The 17,728-nt window shown below is 47.8% G+C and overlaps 1 long non-coding RNA gene across 2 annotated transcripts in view; it reads left to right on the forward strand.

The window, feature by feature from the left end:
- Window positions 1–1,469: 1,469 nt before the first annotated feature.
- Window positions 1,470–17,728, forward strand: part of LOC109389894 (uncharacterized) — an 88,068-nt gene continuing 71,809 nt past the window's right edge. For both annotated transcript variants that reach the window (XR_002125478.1, XR_002125481.1), the window contains exon 1: window positions 1,470–1,490. This is a non-coding gene — a long non-coding RNA (uncharacterized LOC109389894). The remainder of the gene's footprint in view (window positions 1,491–17,728) is intronic.

The raw sequence follows: 17,728 nt of genomic DNA on the forward strand, positions 1-17,728 counted from the left end.
TTGTTCCCCTTGGTGAAATGCAGGCAGCAGCACCTTCTGAGCGATGTAGGGTGTTATCAGCAGGAATAACAAGCACAGAATGTCCACTGTAAGCAATCTTCAGAAGAGCTTTTGAAATAGATATCCCCATTCTATGGAAGAGGAAACTGAAGTCCAGAAGAGCAGAGGAACTTGCACAATGCCACCCTGTTAGGAAGATTGCTTAGCTGGTGTCTTTAACCATGTCTGTGAGCTGTCCAAGCCTGGTCTTTGTCTACCGCCCACCTGGGAAAACGAGAGCTGTGCATATGTGAGAAGCGTGGAATTATGAAGCACATATCTTACGTAAAATCCATCTCCAAGAGCTAGAGGTGCCTCCATACCTTAACGTTGAAAAAATGAAATAAAATTGAGCCGTGTTTTAATTGCTCCCCTGTGGCCGGTACCTCTGTGTTGGACTGATGTCCTTCGAGGGCATCCTCTGCCAGTTTACTTCATCAGAGAGTCCCATCCGGCCCTAATGAGCTGAGCCTCTGGGGTGTGCGGCATATGGCCTTGCTGAGCTGTGGAGCCCGCCCAGTCGAGGCAGGTTGTATAGAAGCCATTTTTCAGACCCCTCCCTGAGGCAGCTGGAGGTCAAGGGAACAAAAAGGAACTCTGGTCTCAGCTTACGGAATGACAGACTTGTGTGTCATTAAAGCCGAAAGGACACCTTTAGTCTAATTCCTCTATTTTATAGAAACTGAGGTCAAGAGAAAGATAGGTAGATGATAGATAGGTAGATGATAGATAGATGATAGATGGATAGATAGATAGATAGATAGATAGATAAACTGAGAGAAACCAAAACTAAAGCCTTTTCCAAGGCCTAGACAAGAATTCAGCCTTCCAAAAGCTACAAGTGACTGTACCTCTTTGCACTCCACAGAGGTGAATGCATCTAGAAGGGGTTAGTGCCGCCTTGAAATGAACGGACCGAGGATGGAATCCTGGCTTGCCCTTGGGAAAATTCTTTAGGCTTGCTACATTTTCTAATTGACGACCTGAAGTTAATGATATTTGTGGCTCAGGAGGAATATGGCAAACAGTAAATACATTGAACATATGTCAGTCTTTCTTGACCTGGTCTTTGAAGAAAATGGGGTTGAAAAGTTTTTGCCAGTTCCTTTAGGTGCCTCTTTATTTGTTGTTTTGGGTGGAAAACAGCAGGGAACTTCTTTTACTGACAGATGCATTCCTGGGTTGCCCCCAGCAAACCTCCTCACATCGATTCCTCTGGACTTTTATTTCCAGCTCGTGAGCCTTCATTTCATACTTGAAATGAACTTGGCTGTGATGTTTACTGGAGCGTAACAAGGATAATGATGCCAGTTAGCATCCAGCATTACGCTTACTGTGTGATTGATCTCCCCACCCTCAGGTTCCTCACTCTGCCGGTTAGCCTTTGAGTTATCTCTCACAAGATGAGCTGTGTCCTATCGCACCAGGACAGCAGGGCGGCGGCGGCTCCGGTGAGCGCGGCGCGGGCGCGGCGGGGACGCGGCTCGGGGTCTGCAGGGAAGCGCGCTCGGGAGGCGCCGGGGGGACCCTGCCATCCTTCCCCAGCTCCCGACGCCCCTGCAGCCTCGGGAGAGGAAGGGAGGGAGAGCCGAGGACTCAGTCCCTGAGCCCCTCTGTGGTCGCCGTCCAGACGGCGGCCCCTGTGCCCCATTGCCCCTTCTCCTCCAGGGCACCCTCCCGACTGGGTTCTAGAGCACTCCCTCGCCCTTCAGCCACTCACCCTCCACCCCCGCCCCCAGGTATCTTCAGCTCCAGAGCTATTCTTCCTGGACACCCCAGCCCTCTGCTTCCCCGTTCCCACCAGCAGAGGCCGGGGTTCTCCAAGGCTCCCTGTAGCCCCAGAGGCAGGGTTGAGCCCTCCCCAGCCCCTGCACACCTGGGCCCTTCAGCTGCCACCTGCCTCAGAGATCCTGGGCCAGGCAGCGAGATGCTGTGCCTAGGACCAGGCGTCCTTGCGATCCCGCTCCCCCAGGACTCCCCCTCCCAATCTGACTGAAAGAGACTGACTGTGGATCCAGAGCTTTGGGAACAATTTGACCCACTTCCCAAAAAGCTGGTCTTGGGCCAACCGTGCTGTTTGGTGGAAACACCTGTCTTGCATGCCAGCTGAAGGACCGAGCAGCCTCTGTCAAAGGGGCCAGCCGGTCCCTGGGTAATCCTCCAAGCTGCCCTGATCCTCAGAGGCCAGGCCACGAGCTTCATCGTGTAAGACCTCCACAGTTACGTGCGTGCCAACCCCACCCCAGACCCCAGAATTTCCCCAGCTATTGTATTCAGTCTAGCACGGAGGGGGCCGCTGTTTCGTGCCTGGTCTCCCCTCCTATACCCTGTTTCGCCCCCTGCTCTCTGGGGAACCCCAAGGCAGAGCAACAAGGCTGGTGTTCATGGCCTTGGTCTCCCCCACAGCTCTGTGCCCGCCTTCCTTTCCCTGTTGGAAACTTTCCCCCTCTCTCACCAGTCACCATCACTGTGGTTGGGCCTGGGCCATCTGCACAGCATTGAGTCCCCAGGACACAGAAAGCTGGGCTGGGACCCTGAAAGGCTGGGACCTGTGCTGGGCCACCATAAGGAGGGTGGCTGCTAACCAGGTCAGGCTGGGCATTGGGGCCTGGGGGCCAGGGCCCTAGGGTGGGTCTCTGGCTTTCATGGAGCTCCAAATGGGGTCGAGGGCTTGCTTTGCTGTGAAGAGAGGAGGCAGAGCAGGGCTGTTTTTCCTGCATGCTTCTGACTGTCTTGTGTTGCTATGGTGACAGTTTTGCCTCTCTTCCTCCTTCTGACTCTTCAGGGAGCTGGTTTTTATTGGTCTGTTGTCCTGTCTTTTATGGCTTTAATTTCTCCTTTCTACTTGCTCTGAAATAAACAGTCATAAACATGGGCACTGGGCCCAGGCTGGGGGCTGGCAGAACGTTACCTCTTCTTGGCCCTGGGCTCCTGGGAAGGGAGACGAGGGGAAAAAGGTGGGGACCGACCAGCCACGATCCCTCCTGCCTCTGGCTCTGGGAAGGGGCATCACAGTCTCAGGCACACAGCGGGTAGCGCCCTGCCTCGGTGCGAATGACAGATCTCCAGTGTGGTGCAGGATCCCACTGATGCTATGTCCCTTCATCTCCATGACTGTGGACACTGCGGGGTAGGGACTGTCCCCACTTTGCAGATGATGAAACTAAGCTCAGAGTGAGCTGTTTACCTGAGGTCATGCTGATTTTTAGCACATAATCGGTGCTCAGTTTCCATTGAATGAAGGGAACAGTGATGGAGCTGGCATCTCCCTGACTCTCTACCCTGTGGGTGGGCTTCCTGGCCCTGCGCCCAGAGGAATAGCAGAGCCCCTAAACCCATGTTCTGGGAGGCTCATGGGAAGGTGTTCCCCAGCTTCCCACTCCTAGGGTGTGCCGCTGGAGTCCCACAGAGGCGAGCTGCCAGGGGAATGCCTGTCAGATCTTTTGTGCACCCTTGACCCCAAGTGTTGGGACCCGAGTTGAGAGGAGAGTGAAGCCACTTGTGACTTCCTGTTTTTACTCAACGCTAAGAGGCATGCAGTTTGCTTTTACTCTTAGGGCCTAAATGCAGCCGGATGAGTCAGGGACACTGAGAGCCCAGCGATCCCTCCTAAGCCGGCCCTGGTCCAGAGCTCAGCAGGGCCATAGGGTCACTGACTGTCAGCTGTCAGTGACATTCTCCAGAGAGCCTTCCCCTTCTCTTCCCTTATTATTCCTGTCATTGCACACCCTCTCCTGTCCCACTGCCTCCCCTTTCTTCCTTCACATTGCCCATGCCCTAGGCTTGTTAGTAATAAGCTGGAAAAGCATTGTGGTAACATGAAAAGACCAGGAGTCGGCAGCCTCAAGGTCAAATGTTGGCCCTGAGGAAGTCAGTTCATTCATATGGGCCGCTGTTTCAGTCTTTAAAATGGGGTTGACAGCATCTGTCCTAATGGCCACATTTGCTTGTTCTTATAGGATGGACTGCAGTAGCTTGTAAGTAGTACAGTGTCCTCATTTTATCAGAAGGTCTCTGTTAAAGAGACCCCAAACCACTGCCCAGAGATTGAAAGCTGATTTAGAAATAATAAAGCCATAAAATCTCAGGGTTAGAGGTATTCTCTAGTTACCTTGTCCAGCCTTGATATTGAATTTGTTCCTTTATTTATGTACCTTAGATTAATTGAGCATCTACTGTGCACCAAATACAGCTTAGGGAGCTGGGGATTAAAAAAAAAATGAACGCTATTCCTCTTTCCAAAGAATATCATCCGGTGGTAAAGAGAAGCATAGAAAGCGATCCTTGTAATATAGTCAGAGAGGTGATCATAAGGGGAAAGGGGGGTGATGTGCGGCTCAGCGATGGTGACTTGACCAGGTCGCCCATTAAAGTTGAACCAGGCAGTGTGTTTATTGTGGCTGAAATACAGCAGTCCTGCCCCTGCCCACTCGGCGAGCCCTGGCCCAGCCCTCACAGAGATGGGGGTGACTGCTGCATAGTCCCTCACTCAGTTCTGGTGAAGGGGGCCAGGAGAGAGGCAGGTGGCAGGAAGCCAGCCCTACCTTCCTGGCTGAATTTTGACTCATCCCCTCATAGTAGCTTCTGGTTCCTCCTTCATCTCGGGCAAAATCCGTTCCCGGGGACTGCATGAGTGACCTGACAAGGCAGCGTGGCGTAAGGCAAGAATGTGGATCTGGGGGTCAGACCTGAGTTCAAACTCCGGTGTTGTTATGTCCTGGCTCAGAGACTCTGAAAGAGGAACCCCTCTGAGCCTCAATTCTTGTTATCTGTAAAATGCCAATAGTGATACTTGCCATCTATGATGTAAATGATCGTATGTATTTATAGGGCTTGGCACAGTGCCCACCTCACGTCGACTAGCTGTTATTTAGTTATATTGATTAGAAAAAAAGTTCTCAGTTACTAGGCCTCTGGGTCCTCTTAGAGAGCTGTGGTGGGGAGCTCCTTGGACGAATTCTAGCCTTTGGAGATCCATTTATTATCCATTTATGATCTGGGAAGGTTAAAAATTGCCTGTGCTCAGGTTCCTCACTCTGCCGGTTAGCCTTTGAGTTATCTCTCACAAGATGAGCTGTGTCCTATCGCACCAGGACACTGGGCAAATCACCGCCGCTTTTGTTTTCTCAAAGAAGAAAACAATTTGAAATGGCAACAAACGCCCTGAGTTTCAAAACCATGTTACTACTGTCTGTGAGAATGCTTTAATTTGATGTAGTCCCACGTGTTTATCTGTGCTTTTGTTTGCTTTTGCTTTTGATGTCAAACCCAAAGCTTCATTGCCAAGACCTGTATCAAGTAGCTTACTGCTTATGTTTTCTCCTAGGAGTGTCATGGTCTCAGGTCTCACGTTCAAGTCTTGAATGCAGTTCAAGTTCATTTTTGTGTATGGTGTACGTAAGAAGGGGATCTAGTTTCATTCTTTTGCATGTGGCTGTCCAGTTTACCCAGCACCATTCATTGAAGACACCGTCCTTTCCCCATTGTACATTCTTGGCTACTCCATCAGAGAACACTTTAAAATGAATGCTTCATTTTATTATTATTATTTTTAATTCTGGCATGTTTAGCTCCCTTTCATTTTTTTTTAAATTATCATATATGTGTATGTACATTTTCTCAAATCATCGGTACAACTTTTTGGCATTAGTATCATCATCCCCTTTTTACAGTTTAGGAAACCAGGAAAGGTGAAGTCAGTTGCGTAGAGTCCAGCAGCTAGTAAGTGTCAAGGCCAGAATTTAAAACTAGGTTCTGCTTCCTCTTTGCGCCATAGTACCCAGTGTTGTCATTTCCTTGGCCGGCGTGTCAGTGACCTAAAATACTAGTGTTTGAGGCATGCAAGCAGATTTTAATGGGGGTAGAACTGGTCAGTGCTGTAACTCAGACTCATAGTAAATATTTAGAGACTTTATTAGGGTTTTGCTCTCAGCCCGCTATTAACGAGCCTTTCTGCAGTTGGCCGAGGCTTCTTCCCTAGACGTGATGAATAGAAAAGGAGTTTGACATGTCTGAGTTACAAGAAAATGTTTGATGATGCTAGAAGTACCTTCCTTTGCACAAAAAAAATGGATTGCTCGTTTGTCATTGAAATAAATCAAACAGCTTTTACAGCTGAACCTATGCATGGAAAGCATGACGGGTACATCACAGAGACACAGGGATGGAAGCACCAAGGCCAGAAAATGTGCGTGGGTCGCTCCCCAAATGCAAGGGTGATTTGGATTCACGCAGTATATATAACTCACGTCTAGGAAGATGGGGGTGTTGAAAAGCAGTTAGAGAATTGCTCACTTACCTTCCTCAGGGGAATTTAGAAGCCTGACTTGCCTGGGTTAAACACCCCATTATCCCAAGGAACCCAAGTACTGGCCATGGACACCATGTTTGCCAGCAGCATGCTTACCAGGCCTGCCTCAGCACTGCAGACGGATGCGTTTCTATTTGCAATTATCTCAGGCCTGTGTCTGGTGTCTGCTTATTTAATGACGCCTCTTTCTAATAAAAATCCTGTATGGCATGGATAATTAGATCTTTAAAATGAAACTGGGGAATGCCGTGTCCCCAAAGAGTTTAATTGCAGTTTTAGGATGACTCAAGCATAAAAATGAGATCATTAGTTCATTCATTTAACAAATACGTGCAGGGTGGATTCTGACCCTGTGCTGCACGGGCTGGGACGCAGTGCCCTTTATGGGATTGCGTCTGCCCACAGGTAGCTCCCACTCCACTAAGAGGCAGAGGCCGGAACAGGTATCGAAGTGGAGCTCGGCCAGTGTCAAGAGGGTGCAGTGTGCTGGGGCAAGCAGGGGCTGTAATTGTTTCAGCTCAGGGCAACGCAGCCCATTCTCTTCCGCGAGGGTGTTATCTGTGGAGCACCTGAATTACAGCTGACACGTTGCAGGGAGAGGAAGCATGGAACAGAAAAGCACAGGGCTAGCAACAGAGGCTCGCTCTCAGCTGTGCTCCTCACCGCCTGAGTGGGAGCGGAGCAGGTCTCTATACTTCCTTTTCACCGCTGATAAAATAGGAAGGCTGGATTAGATCACTAACAAGGGCCCTTCCACATGTGGCCGTGATTCTAATAAGCCCTTGGGCTCCTTTTCCCCAGTGACAGGTGAAGAAGAAAAGCTGGCAGCTTTAGGCATTGGCGCCGCTGAGACAGAGCTGGGGATGGGAACAGCCAAGTGTGTGTTCAGAGAATCCTCCCAAAGAACAGAGGAACCTTGCTTTCCCTCCCAGAAAGGGAACCGCGTTCCGACTGAGCATCTGATAAATGATTGAAAGTCAAGGCTGATGACAAAAGGGACGCCGTTGCTCAGCAGAGGCCAGGCGGTAAGCCACCAGCTTACTCCCGTGTTCCAGGGCCTCCGCTGGCATAGATAGGGAGGGCTTGACCTCACAGATGGCTTGGTTACTGGAATATGCTCTTGTTTTAATTTAATGGCCTTTAAAAAAATCATTTGGTTTAATGATTTCCAGGTTTTAGAGTGAATGAAAATGCACTGTTATTTTAGGATCCTGAGGAACAATGATAAACACACAACTGCCTCGACACACCATCCCGTGCTCTTATTCCCATCGGCAAACAAACTCAGGTCCTTCCAGTAGCAACGTCAGCCCTGGTCCCAGGTACGTGGCACAGAGAGGCAGCGTGCTGTGGCTGGGGGACGGCCGACGGAGAGGCAGAGGACTGAGGGCCTTACACCCACACTGCCACGCAGCCTGAGCCCTGCCAAGTTAGCCACCTCTTGGAGTCTCGTGTTGTTCCCCTTGGTGAAATGCAGGCAGCAGCACCTTCTGAGCGATGTAGGGTGTTATCAGCAGGAATAACAAGCACAGAATGTCCACTGTAAGCAATCTTCAGAAGAGCTTTTGAAATAGATATCCCCATTCTATGGAAGAGGAAACTGAAGTCCAGAAGAGCAGAGGAACTTGCACAATGCCACCCTGTTAGGAAGATTGCTTAGCTGGTGTCTTTAACCATGTCTGTGAGCTGTCCAAGCCTGGTCTTTGTCTACCGCCCACCTGGGAAAACGAGAGCTGTGCATATGTGAGAAGCGTGGAATTATGAAGCACATATCTTACGTAAAATCCATCTCCAAGAGCTAGAGGTGCCTCCATACCTTAACGTTGAAAAAATGAAATAAAATTGAGCCGTGTTTTAATTGCTCCCCTGTGGCCGGTACCTCTGTGTTGGACTGATGTCCTTCGAGGGCATCCTCTGCCAGTTTACTTCATCAGAGAGTCCCATCCGGCCCTAATGAGCTGAGCCTCTGGGGTGTGCGGCATATGGCCTTGCTGAGCTGTGGAGCCCGCCCAGTCGAGGCAGGTTGTATAGAAGCCATTTTTCAGACCCCTCCCTGAGGCAGCTGGAGGTCAAGGGAACAAAAAGGAACTCTGGTCTCAGCTTACGGAATGACAGACTTGTGTGTCATTAAAGCCGAAAGGACACCTTTAGTCTAATTCCTCTATTTTATAGAAACTGAGGTCAAGAGAAAGATAGGTAGATGATAGATAGGTAGATGATAGATAGATGATAGATGGATAGATAGATAGATAGATAGATAGATAAACTGAGAGAAACCAAAACTAAAGCCTTTTCCAAGGCCTAGACAAGAATTCAGCCTTCCAAAAGCTACAAGTGACTGTACCTCTTTGCACTCCACAGAGGTGAATGCATCTAGAAGGGGTTAGTGCCGCCTTGAAATGAACGGACCGAGGATGGAATCCTGGCTTGCCCTTGGGAAAATTCTTTAGGCTTGCTACATTTTCTAATTGACGACCTGAAGTTAATGATATTTGTGGCTCAGGAGGAATATGGCAAACAGTAAATACATTGAACATATGTCAGTCTTTCTTGACCTGGTCTTTGAAGAAAATGGGGTTGAAAAGTTTTTGCCAGTTCCTTTAGGTGCCTCTTTATTTGTTGTTTTGGGTGGAAAACAGCAGGGAACTTCTTTTACTGACAGATGCATTCCTGGGTTGCCCCCAGCAAACCTCCTCACATCGATTCCTCTGGACTTTTATTTCCAGCTCGTGAGCCTTCATTTCATACTTGAAATGAACTTGGCTGTGATGTTTACTGGAGCGTAACAAGGATAATGATGCCAGTTAGCATCCAGCATTACGCTTACTGTGTGATTGATCTCCCCACCCTAAATCTTTTTCTTATTGTATAACTGTGTGGTGTGTGTGTGTGTGTGTGTGTGTGTGTGTGTGTGTGTGTGTATGAGGTTTCAAACCTGGGCCATTGAGTATCTTCAGAACTAATAAATGGGGACATAAGCTATTTTATGACATTCCCTTATTTACAAGTCCCAAATCCAAAAAGTTAAAAGGCTATGAAAAGTTAAAGCCTTTTCTTTTTCGGTAGCTCATTTCGAGGCAAAAGCTGGCCTGCTTGTACACGACGCTATTTATAGGCAAACCTGGGAGATATGGTAGTTTCAGTTCCAGACCACCTGAATAAAGTGAATATAGCAATAAAGCAAGTCACGCAAACTTTTTGGTTCCATGGCACACTATGTCTAAAAAAATGATGTACATACGTCAATTAAAAAATACTTTATTTCTAAAAAATGGTAACCATCATCTGAGCCTTCAGCAAGTAGTAATTGTTTTGCTGGTGGAAGGTTTTGCCTCAGTGCTGATGGCTGCTGACTGATGGGTGGTGGTTGAGGTGACTGTGATAATTTCTTACAATAAGACAACAATGAAGTTTGCCACATCTATTGATTCTTCCTTTCATGAATGATTTCTCTGTGGCATGCGATACAGTTGGATAGCATTTTACCCACAGTAGATGTTTCAAAATTGGAGTCAGTCTTCTCAAACCTTGCTGCTACTTTGTCAACTAAGTTTATGTAATATTCTAAGCCCTTTGTTGTCATTTCAGCAATCTTCACAGCATCTTCACCAAAGTAGATTCCAGCTCAAGAAACCACTTTCTTTGCTCATCCATAAGAAGCAAATCCTTATCCAGATCCATTAAGTTTTATCATGAAATTTCAATAATTCAGTCACATCTTCAGGCTCCATTCCTGGTTCTCTTGCTGTTGCCACCACATTTGCAGTTACCTCCTTTATTAAAGTCGTAAACACCTCAAAGTCATCCCTGAGGACTGGAATCAATTCCTTCCAAACTCTTGTTAATGTTGGTATTTTGACCTCTTCCCATGAATATTTTGACCAATGCTCTTAATGGCATCTCGAATGGTGAATTCTTTACAGAAGTTTTTGGATTTACTTTCCCCAGATCCATCAAAGGAATTACTATCAGTGGCAACTATAGCCTTATGAAATGAATTTCTTAAATAATAAGACCTGAAAGTTGAAATTACTACTTTATCTGTGGGCTGAAGAATAGAGGTCCCGTTTGCAGGCGTCTTCTCCCACTATAAGGCTGTTTCGCATACATTGACAATCTGTTGTTTAGCGTAGCCGCTTTCATTAATGACCTTCCCTAGATCTTCTGGATAACTTTCTATAGCTTCCACATTGGCATTGGCTACTTCACTTTGCACTTGGAGAGTGTTATGGAGGCGGCTTCTTTCCTTAAACCTCATGAGCCAACTCCTGCTAGCTTCCAACTTTGTTTCTGCAGCTTCCTTACCTCTTTCAGGCTTGAAAGAAGTTGAGAGAGTTAGGGCCTTACACTGGATGAAGCTTCGGCTTAAGGGAACATGGTGGCTGGTTTGCTCTTCTATCCAGACCACTAAAACTTTCTCGTTGACAATGCACCTGGTCACCCAAGAGCTCTAATGGAGAGGTACAGTGTGCTTAATGTTAATGGTGTGGTGACATGCCTCATCTTGTGCTCATCAAAAGCCTGAATGGTCGGCTTTATCATTCATCGACTTACATAACAGAAAATGAATTAAATGTCCATGCTTGGTACAAAGCAACGATAGCAAAAACTTGAAATCACCGCTTCCAGAGTTTCACTGGGACAAAGTAAATTAAAAAAAAAAATCCTCAGAACTAAAAATAAGCTGGAAAATTTTAACCTAGTGTGGTTTAGAACCAAGTTTCATCATTGGCCTGTGGGGAGGAGGTAGAAGGGAGTTTTTAAGGCCTACTCATCATTTTCGCCTTGTGAAGAGGAACCAGGCGTGAAGCGTGAGCATGGGGAAGTGAAACGCCCTGTGTGGGGCGTGAGAAGGTCTTGCTGCTTATCTTGGGTCTGTTCTTGACTTGTTGGGTGAGACTGGGTATGTTGCTTCCCTTCTCTGGGCCCTAGAAACTCATTTCTAAGTACATGAATGATTTCTTTTTCTCTCTGTTTCTGAGGACCTTGGAGCCAAGGCTGGGGCCCATGAGAAAGTGAAAAGTGCCGAGCAGCCTGCCTGGTTGCATTCTTGTAGCTTCCATCCAGGCTGCAGGCGACTGGAGGGATAGGAAGAGGCTTTCCTCCGCTCTGCCTTCCCCTCTCCTGGCCATCCCTTCTCTCATAACACTGGTCCTCTGACGCTGTCAGCTGATTTGTGTTAGACCCATTCTGGCCCCAGCTCCTCCACAGATCCCTAGCAAGCATTCACTGAATGCGTCATCAAGCCTTACAGGTGACTATTGATCCAGCAGGTGAGGCCGTGGCCAGCAGCTGTTCTGCATTGTCACCAGCAGCTGTTCTGCATAGTCAGGGCCACAGTTAAGGCCGCAGGCATTGTAGACGGGGTGTCAGGAAGGAGAGTGAAAGTTCCCTGGTGGAGAGCGTAGGACCAGCACAAATTCTGACCAAGGAGATGGAACAGGTCCTGCTATGACCTGTGTCTTTGTGGATTAGATACTGAAACGTAGAGCCTTTGGGGAGAGGGATGTGGAGGCTGACCTCCTGCCCTATCTCATTCTCTTTATTTCTTTCTCTTTTGCGTTTAGGCTCCACGTATAATTCTGACTTTTTCAGTCTTTTTTTTTTTTTTTTAGCTGAGCCATCCTGCTACCTATTGGCAGCTCAGCGGCTGCTCAGCTCGGGCTGGACTCGAACCGCTGTTGCTCAGAGCTCAAACTCTTGAGCGAGCTCTTAACCAACTGAGCCACTCGGCCGGCCCTAATTCTGACTTTTGCCAGGCAAAAAGTGTGACATTTTCTCCCCAGTCTAAGGACGTTTAAAAGGCCAGTGTCTGCCTCCCTGAGCCCCCGCCCTGCTTGTCCAGGAGGTTCTCACTCGGCAGCAAGTAACTCAGAATGAGAACCAGGGGCCTGACCACAGACAGGGGGTTCCCACGATGGAGAAGTGACCTTGAATTTTAGGATGACTTTGCACAGGCTGTTGGAGCCACTCGGGAGTTGTAAATTTGGTTGACACCAGGGCACATTGAGATGAGATTCCTGTGAGGATGGCTGATCCTTTCAGATGAGAGAGGCCTGGAGTGTGTGTGTGTATTTGTGAATATGATTATGTGCTGGTACACGCAGGCGTGAGTATGTGAATGTGTGAGTGTGTGCAAGGTGTGTGAGCGTGGGTGTATGTGTGATGTGTGAATATGTGAATGTGTGTAGGTGTGTGTGTGAGAGAGACAGCATGTGCACACATGTTTTGGGGGTCCTTTCGCATCCTGCCAGGTGCTGTCAAGGCCAGGGCCCTGCCAGGGGCCTTCTAGACTAGGCTGAGCCTCAGCCCAAACCCTGGCCTTTGTGTTCAGGAATGGAGCTGAGCATGGAGGTGCTGTCACAGGGCTGAGGGGACCAGTGGCCACTGAGAAAGGCAATTCTGAAGTTAGCCGGCAGGAAGCAACTATATAGCGTCTTCTTAGGGGAAAGATATTTAATCCTTCGGCCTCAGAAACACAGAGCCCTGTTGAATCTTATTATTCTATGTGTACTTGTAAAGACTCAAATCATTTGATCGTACTACTTAGAAATAAATGAAAGTAAAATCGAACATAGGTTTATCAAAAGTAAAGGACTAGGACTAGGAATACACCCAGTTTTATTCAATAGCCAGTTGGGGGACAGTAGGAAAGATTATGAAAGAGACAAATGGAAAGAGAGAGCAACACAGAAGAGAAAGCGTGCTGCAGCTGCCCTGGCCGGGCGGCGTGTAACACGCTCTCGTCTCCTTCACGCTAAGCAGTCGGGAGACTGGAGCTGAGGCGGAGAAGAAACACAGGCGGGAGGAGAGGGCTTGGGGTCTGTGCACAGTCCTGCTTACTAACCTTCCAAGGGCCAGGAAGACTTGGTGGATGGTGGAGAGAGCACTGTGCAGGGAGTTCCCTAGGCACTGAAGGCTGCCACTGACTCATCTGACCTTTGGTCAGCCTCTGTCCCTCTCTGAGCCTCAGCCGCTCCGTCTCTAAACAGCAGGTTTGACTAGATGAAGTCTGAAGCAAGTCCTGGGCTGCCGAGGGAAGCCCGGCCCCAGACGCCAGGCCCAGGGCTCTCCGGGAGAGGAGGATTGATGGTTTCGGTGTGGATGAAAAGCCCCTTTCCCCACCTTAAGCCACCTGTGTGTCAACGCCCCATCCCTCCCCTTTTTACGCTAGTCATGCAGTGGCCTGTCAGTGGGGCTGTGGGTTGTGTAAATTTATTTGTTTAAACTCAAATTCAGGAAATCATTTGAGTAGCTCATATAAACTAAAATAGCCGCAATGTGCTTCCTACTTCGTGGTATGTGCACATGAGTTATTTTGTCTACCAAGTGACTTACGGGTTACCCAGTATGGACGCGGACCCTTGTTTTTCAAAGTATACCCCAATTTTTAATTATATTAATAACAATGAATTATGCTTTTCAGCATGCCTCAAGCACCTGTTAATTCTATTTTGCTCGTCTTTTATATATATATATATATATATATGTGTGTGTGTGTGTGTGTGTGTATGTGTGTGTGTGTATATATATATATATATATATGTATTTCTCACCATACAACAACCTTGCAAGGTAGGGATATTTATTTCTCTTTTGAAGATAAAGACGTTGAACCTAAGAAAGTTTTAAAAACTCCCCTTGAGACAGAGAATTGAAAATGGGGCCCCAGGATTTTGGTTCAAGTCAGCCTGGCTCACCAAGTCCTATAATTTCCCACACACCACACAGTTCACACTGCTTCCAGGCCACAGTTTTATTTTTTTGGAAAATAAAAATCTTTTTTTTTTCCTGCTGTGACGCTACTTAAACCTCAGAAAATACAATCATAACTGGATTTCTTTGCCTTTTTCCAGAGTGGAGTTCCATGGCTCTATTTACCTTGATGTAAACTTCATGCCAGTAATGAATGTCCAGTTAACAAACTTTTACCGTGTACTTCTAAAGTGCCAGGCACTGTTCTGGAAGCTTTCACATGTGTCATTTCCTGGGAGAAGATGTTGTGAACTTCATTTTATAGACAGTGAAACCAAGACTGAGAGAGATGTAATTATTGGGTTGTCAGAAAAGTCATGATGCATTTTTGCAACAAAAACCATAGAAAAAATACGTCATGACTTTTCCGACAACCCAGTATTTACCAAAAGGCAGGTAGCGTGTGAGAGGCCGTGGCTTGCTTTGTGAATTAACAACTGGACTACAGCTCTGTAGAGGGCTTGGGATTTTACTTTAGCCCAAGACTGAAGCACCCCGTTTTGAACTGCGAGATCAGGTCCTGCTGACCCGCCTGACTCTTGCCTTCCTTGTGCCTGGCTTCTGTTGTGTCTGCGTGCAGTAGTCAGGACTCTGTCTGTTGGCTGTGGAGGATGGCATGGCTCCTCTCGTCTTCTCTATCTTGTATCAGCCTTACCATCCTTGGCTCATTTTAGCTGGCCCAAACTCCTATTTTAGTTTCATGGCTCATCACAGACTTGCTTAAATTATACATGAGCTTCATATTGCAGAAGAGAAAATGGTCATGTGACTTACCCACGGTCACATATGAGGTGCACATTCTCTCTCTAAAATGCTTTTTCTTTACCCAAACACATCCTTGAGATTTACTTCTGGTGTTGTGTTTTCCTGGAAACTTTGCCCAACTCCCTCCCAAATTTATCCATCCATTTATCTGTCCATCCATCCATCCACCCATCCATCCATCCACCCATCCATCCATCAATCAATCATCCATCCATCCATCATCCACCTATCCATCATCCATCCATCCATCCATCCATCATCCATCCATCCATAATTCAACAGCATCCATCCATCCATCCATTCATCATCCATCCTTCCACATACAAACATTTACTGAGCATCCACAGTGAGGCAGGCACTTCACCACTTCACCTCTGGGTACGTTGCTGGAGATTCAGCAATGAACCAAAAAGACAAAACTCAAAAAAAAAAAAAAGAAAAGCAAAAAATCTCCCCCCATGGAGCTTACATTCAATTGGCGAAAGATGGATCATAAACATATAAACAAGTAAAGTGGGTATTATGTTAGATGGTGATACGTTTCATGAAGAAAAATGAAGCAGAGATGGGTGTACAGAAAGAGGGGTGAGGGGAGTTTGGGTCAAAGTTGCTATTTTAAGAAGTGTGGTTGGGGAAGTCCTCACTAGAAGGTGATGGGGAGTGAAGACCTGCAGGAAGTGAGACAAGGGACCATGTGCTCGCTATGTGTCCCAGGCAGAGTCAGCAAATGCAAAACTCAGGGTGGGGCTTGCTCTGTGCATGACAGAGTGGATAGGGGACGATGGCAGCGGTGAGGCCTGGAAGGTAGACATGGCCTCCCTGTGATCTCAGTGCCCTCCCGGTCCTGCCTCTGACTGAGAACCTTCACTGTATTTTCACGGTCTTTTTCACTGGTCTGTCCCCAAGTGGCCTGGGCACCCTGGAGAGCAGGCCCCGCTCATCTTTCATATCCCGAGCACCAAACTCCAAGCCTGCGGAAGAGGGTGAGTTCAGTTTTTATGATAACTCGGCTCCGTTTTTCTTTTTCTTTTTAAGGCCAAGAGTCCTAATTAAAGATTATTTGTTATTCTTTTGATAAACATGGGAATTTTGAAGGAAAACTGTCTCTAAACTCCAATTAGCCAGTTCCTTTTTGGACAACCATCACACAGATTGAATTGCTAGGGAAAGAATAAGGTGCCAGGAAAAAGCTGGAAGCGAACCGTGTGGCGAGGTGAGTGCTAAGCGGAGTCTGGAGGAAGACGCTTCCACAGAAATCCCAGGGGTTAGCAGGGCTGCTGCGTCCCTGCCAGGGCTGGTTTACAAAGGGACCATAGGCTGGAACCAGGAGGCTCTCGAGAAACACGCAGAACATGTCAGAGCCGCAGCCTGGACTTTCCACTCACCACTTTGCTGACTCAAAGTGGAGCTGAGGAGGACGGGGAACCTAGCAGGCTTCGTCTCTGGAGACCTTTCTGGAAAGAAAAGAGAATTCTCCCTGTCGGGGAGTTTCTCCTCACGGAAAGGAACGCTGGTCTCTGAGAGGCTAGGGTTTCTTCTGAAGCAGGAAAAGAACATAGGAAATACAGGTCCGCTGAAGGAGGGGCCGAGAAGATGGCCGAGTGGAGCATTTGGCCACCGGTGACATGCCACTCCAGGCCAGGGACCTCCCCAGGCGGTCAGCTCCCACCTTCATGTTTGCTCCCAACCAGAACCCTGCAAGCTCGGCATAAGAGGACCCCTAGAGCAACTTGTCCCAACTCATAGCAGGTGGTACAAGCAGTTCTGTAGGATTGAAGCATGCGGGTAGGGGGATGGCAGTTAGTGGAAAAGGGGGCTGGAGGCCAGCCTGAAATCTGTGGGAAGCCATTAGGGAATTTTAACAAGGCGAGGCAGTGAAGACATTGGATTTTCTCCCGTGTGTGTGTGTGTGTGTGTGTGTGTGTGTGTGTGTGTGTGTGTGTCAAAGTGTGTATGGAATAGTTATAAAATTGTGGAGTGTTGATAAATGAGAGTTGGGGTGGGAAGTGATTCCTTTTTAGCTGTTCTGTCGGGGTGGGGGGAGGGTTTGTTTGAAACTAATAAAAAAAAAGAGAGAGAAAAAGAAGATGCAACAACTATTTTGTTGAGACCGGACTGTGTGCAGGCTCTGTGCCAGGTGCTTGTGTCGCGACCACAGGTTACCTTGGCCCTCCTGCAGCCTGCATTCTATGGCGCCTGGCTAGCAGAACAATACGTCAAAGCACCTTCGAATGTCCTGACTTCACATGAATGTCCTGACTTCAGATGCTTAAAGGTGGGGACCTGGTATTGAGAGAAGGGCGAGGCACTCTGTACCTGCCAGTGACCTGTTTAAAGCGAGTCACGCGGGCCTCTCCAGGCCTTTATCTCCCACCAGTGGAGTGGCTCTTCTGTCCTGCTGTCCCTCCCTCTCAGGGACGTGATGACCACCACACGCTTTGAAAGCAAGTTAAAAGCTGTGGACACATGGCAGGGTGTTGCCAGCACGCCTATGCGGGACCTCTGTTGCAACGTGGTGCCTGGGGAGAGGTTTGGATGAAGCCTAACATTGGTCCACAGCTCAATTTTTATCAACTTTGCTTCCCCTGGTGTGTCTCCAATGGCCTGCGGGGGCTTTCTTCCAGCTTTCAGCAGTGCTTTTCCGGATTTTATGTCAGTGCCTGCTTTCTGCAATTCAGGGCAATGCTTTCAAAAACATGCAGAGGTATTATATGTTTACCTAAACATTATGGGGTCAAATGTTTGTTTTTATTTTGTTGTTGATATTACACTAATGAAATAAGGCCAGGATTGTTGCTCAGGATGTGAAAAGCCGTGGGTGTGATATGAAAACAGCCTCTTTGGGTGTAAGGGCGGGTG

This window comes from Hipposideros armiger, unplaced genomic scaffold (assembly GCF_001890085.2).
Source record: "Hipposideros armiger isolate ML-2016 unplaced genomic scaffold, ASM189008v1 scaffold_0, whole genome shotgun sequence".
NCBI lineage: Eukaryota > Metazoa > Chordata > Mammalia > Chiroptera > Hipposideridae > Hipposideros > Hipposideros armiger.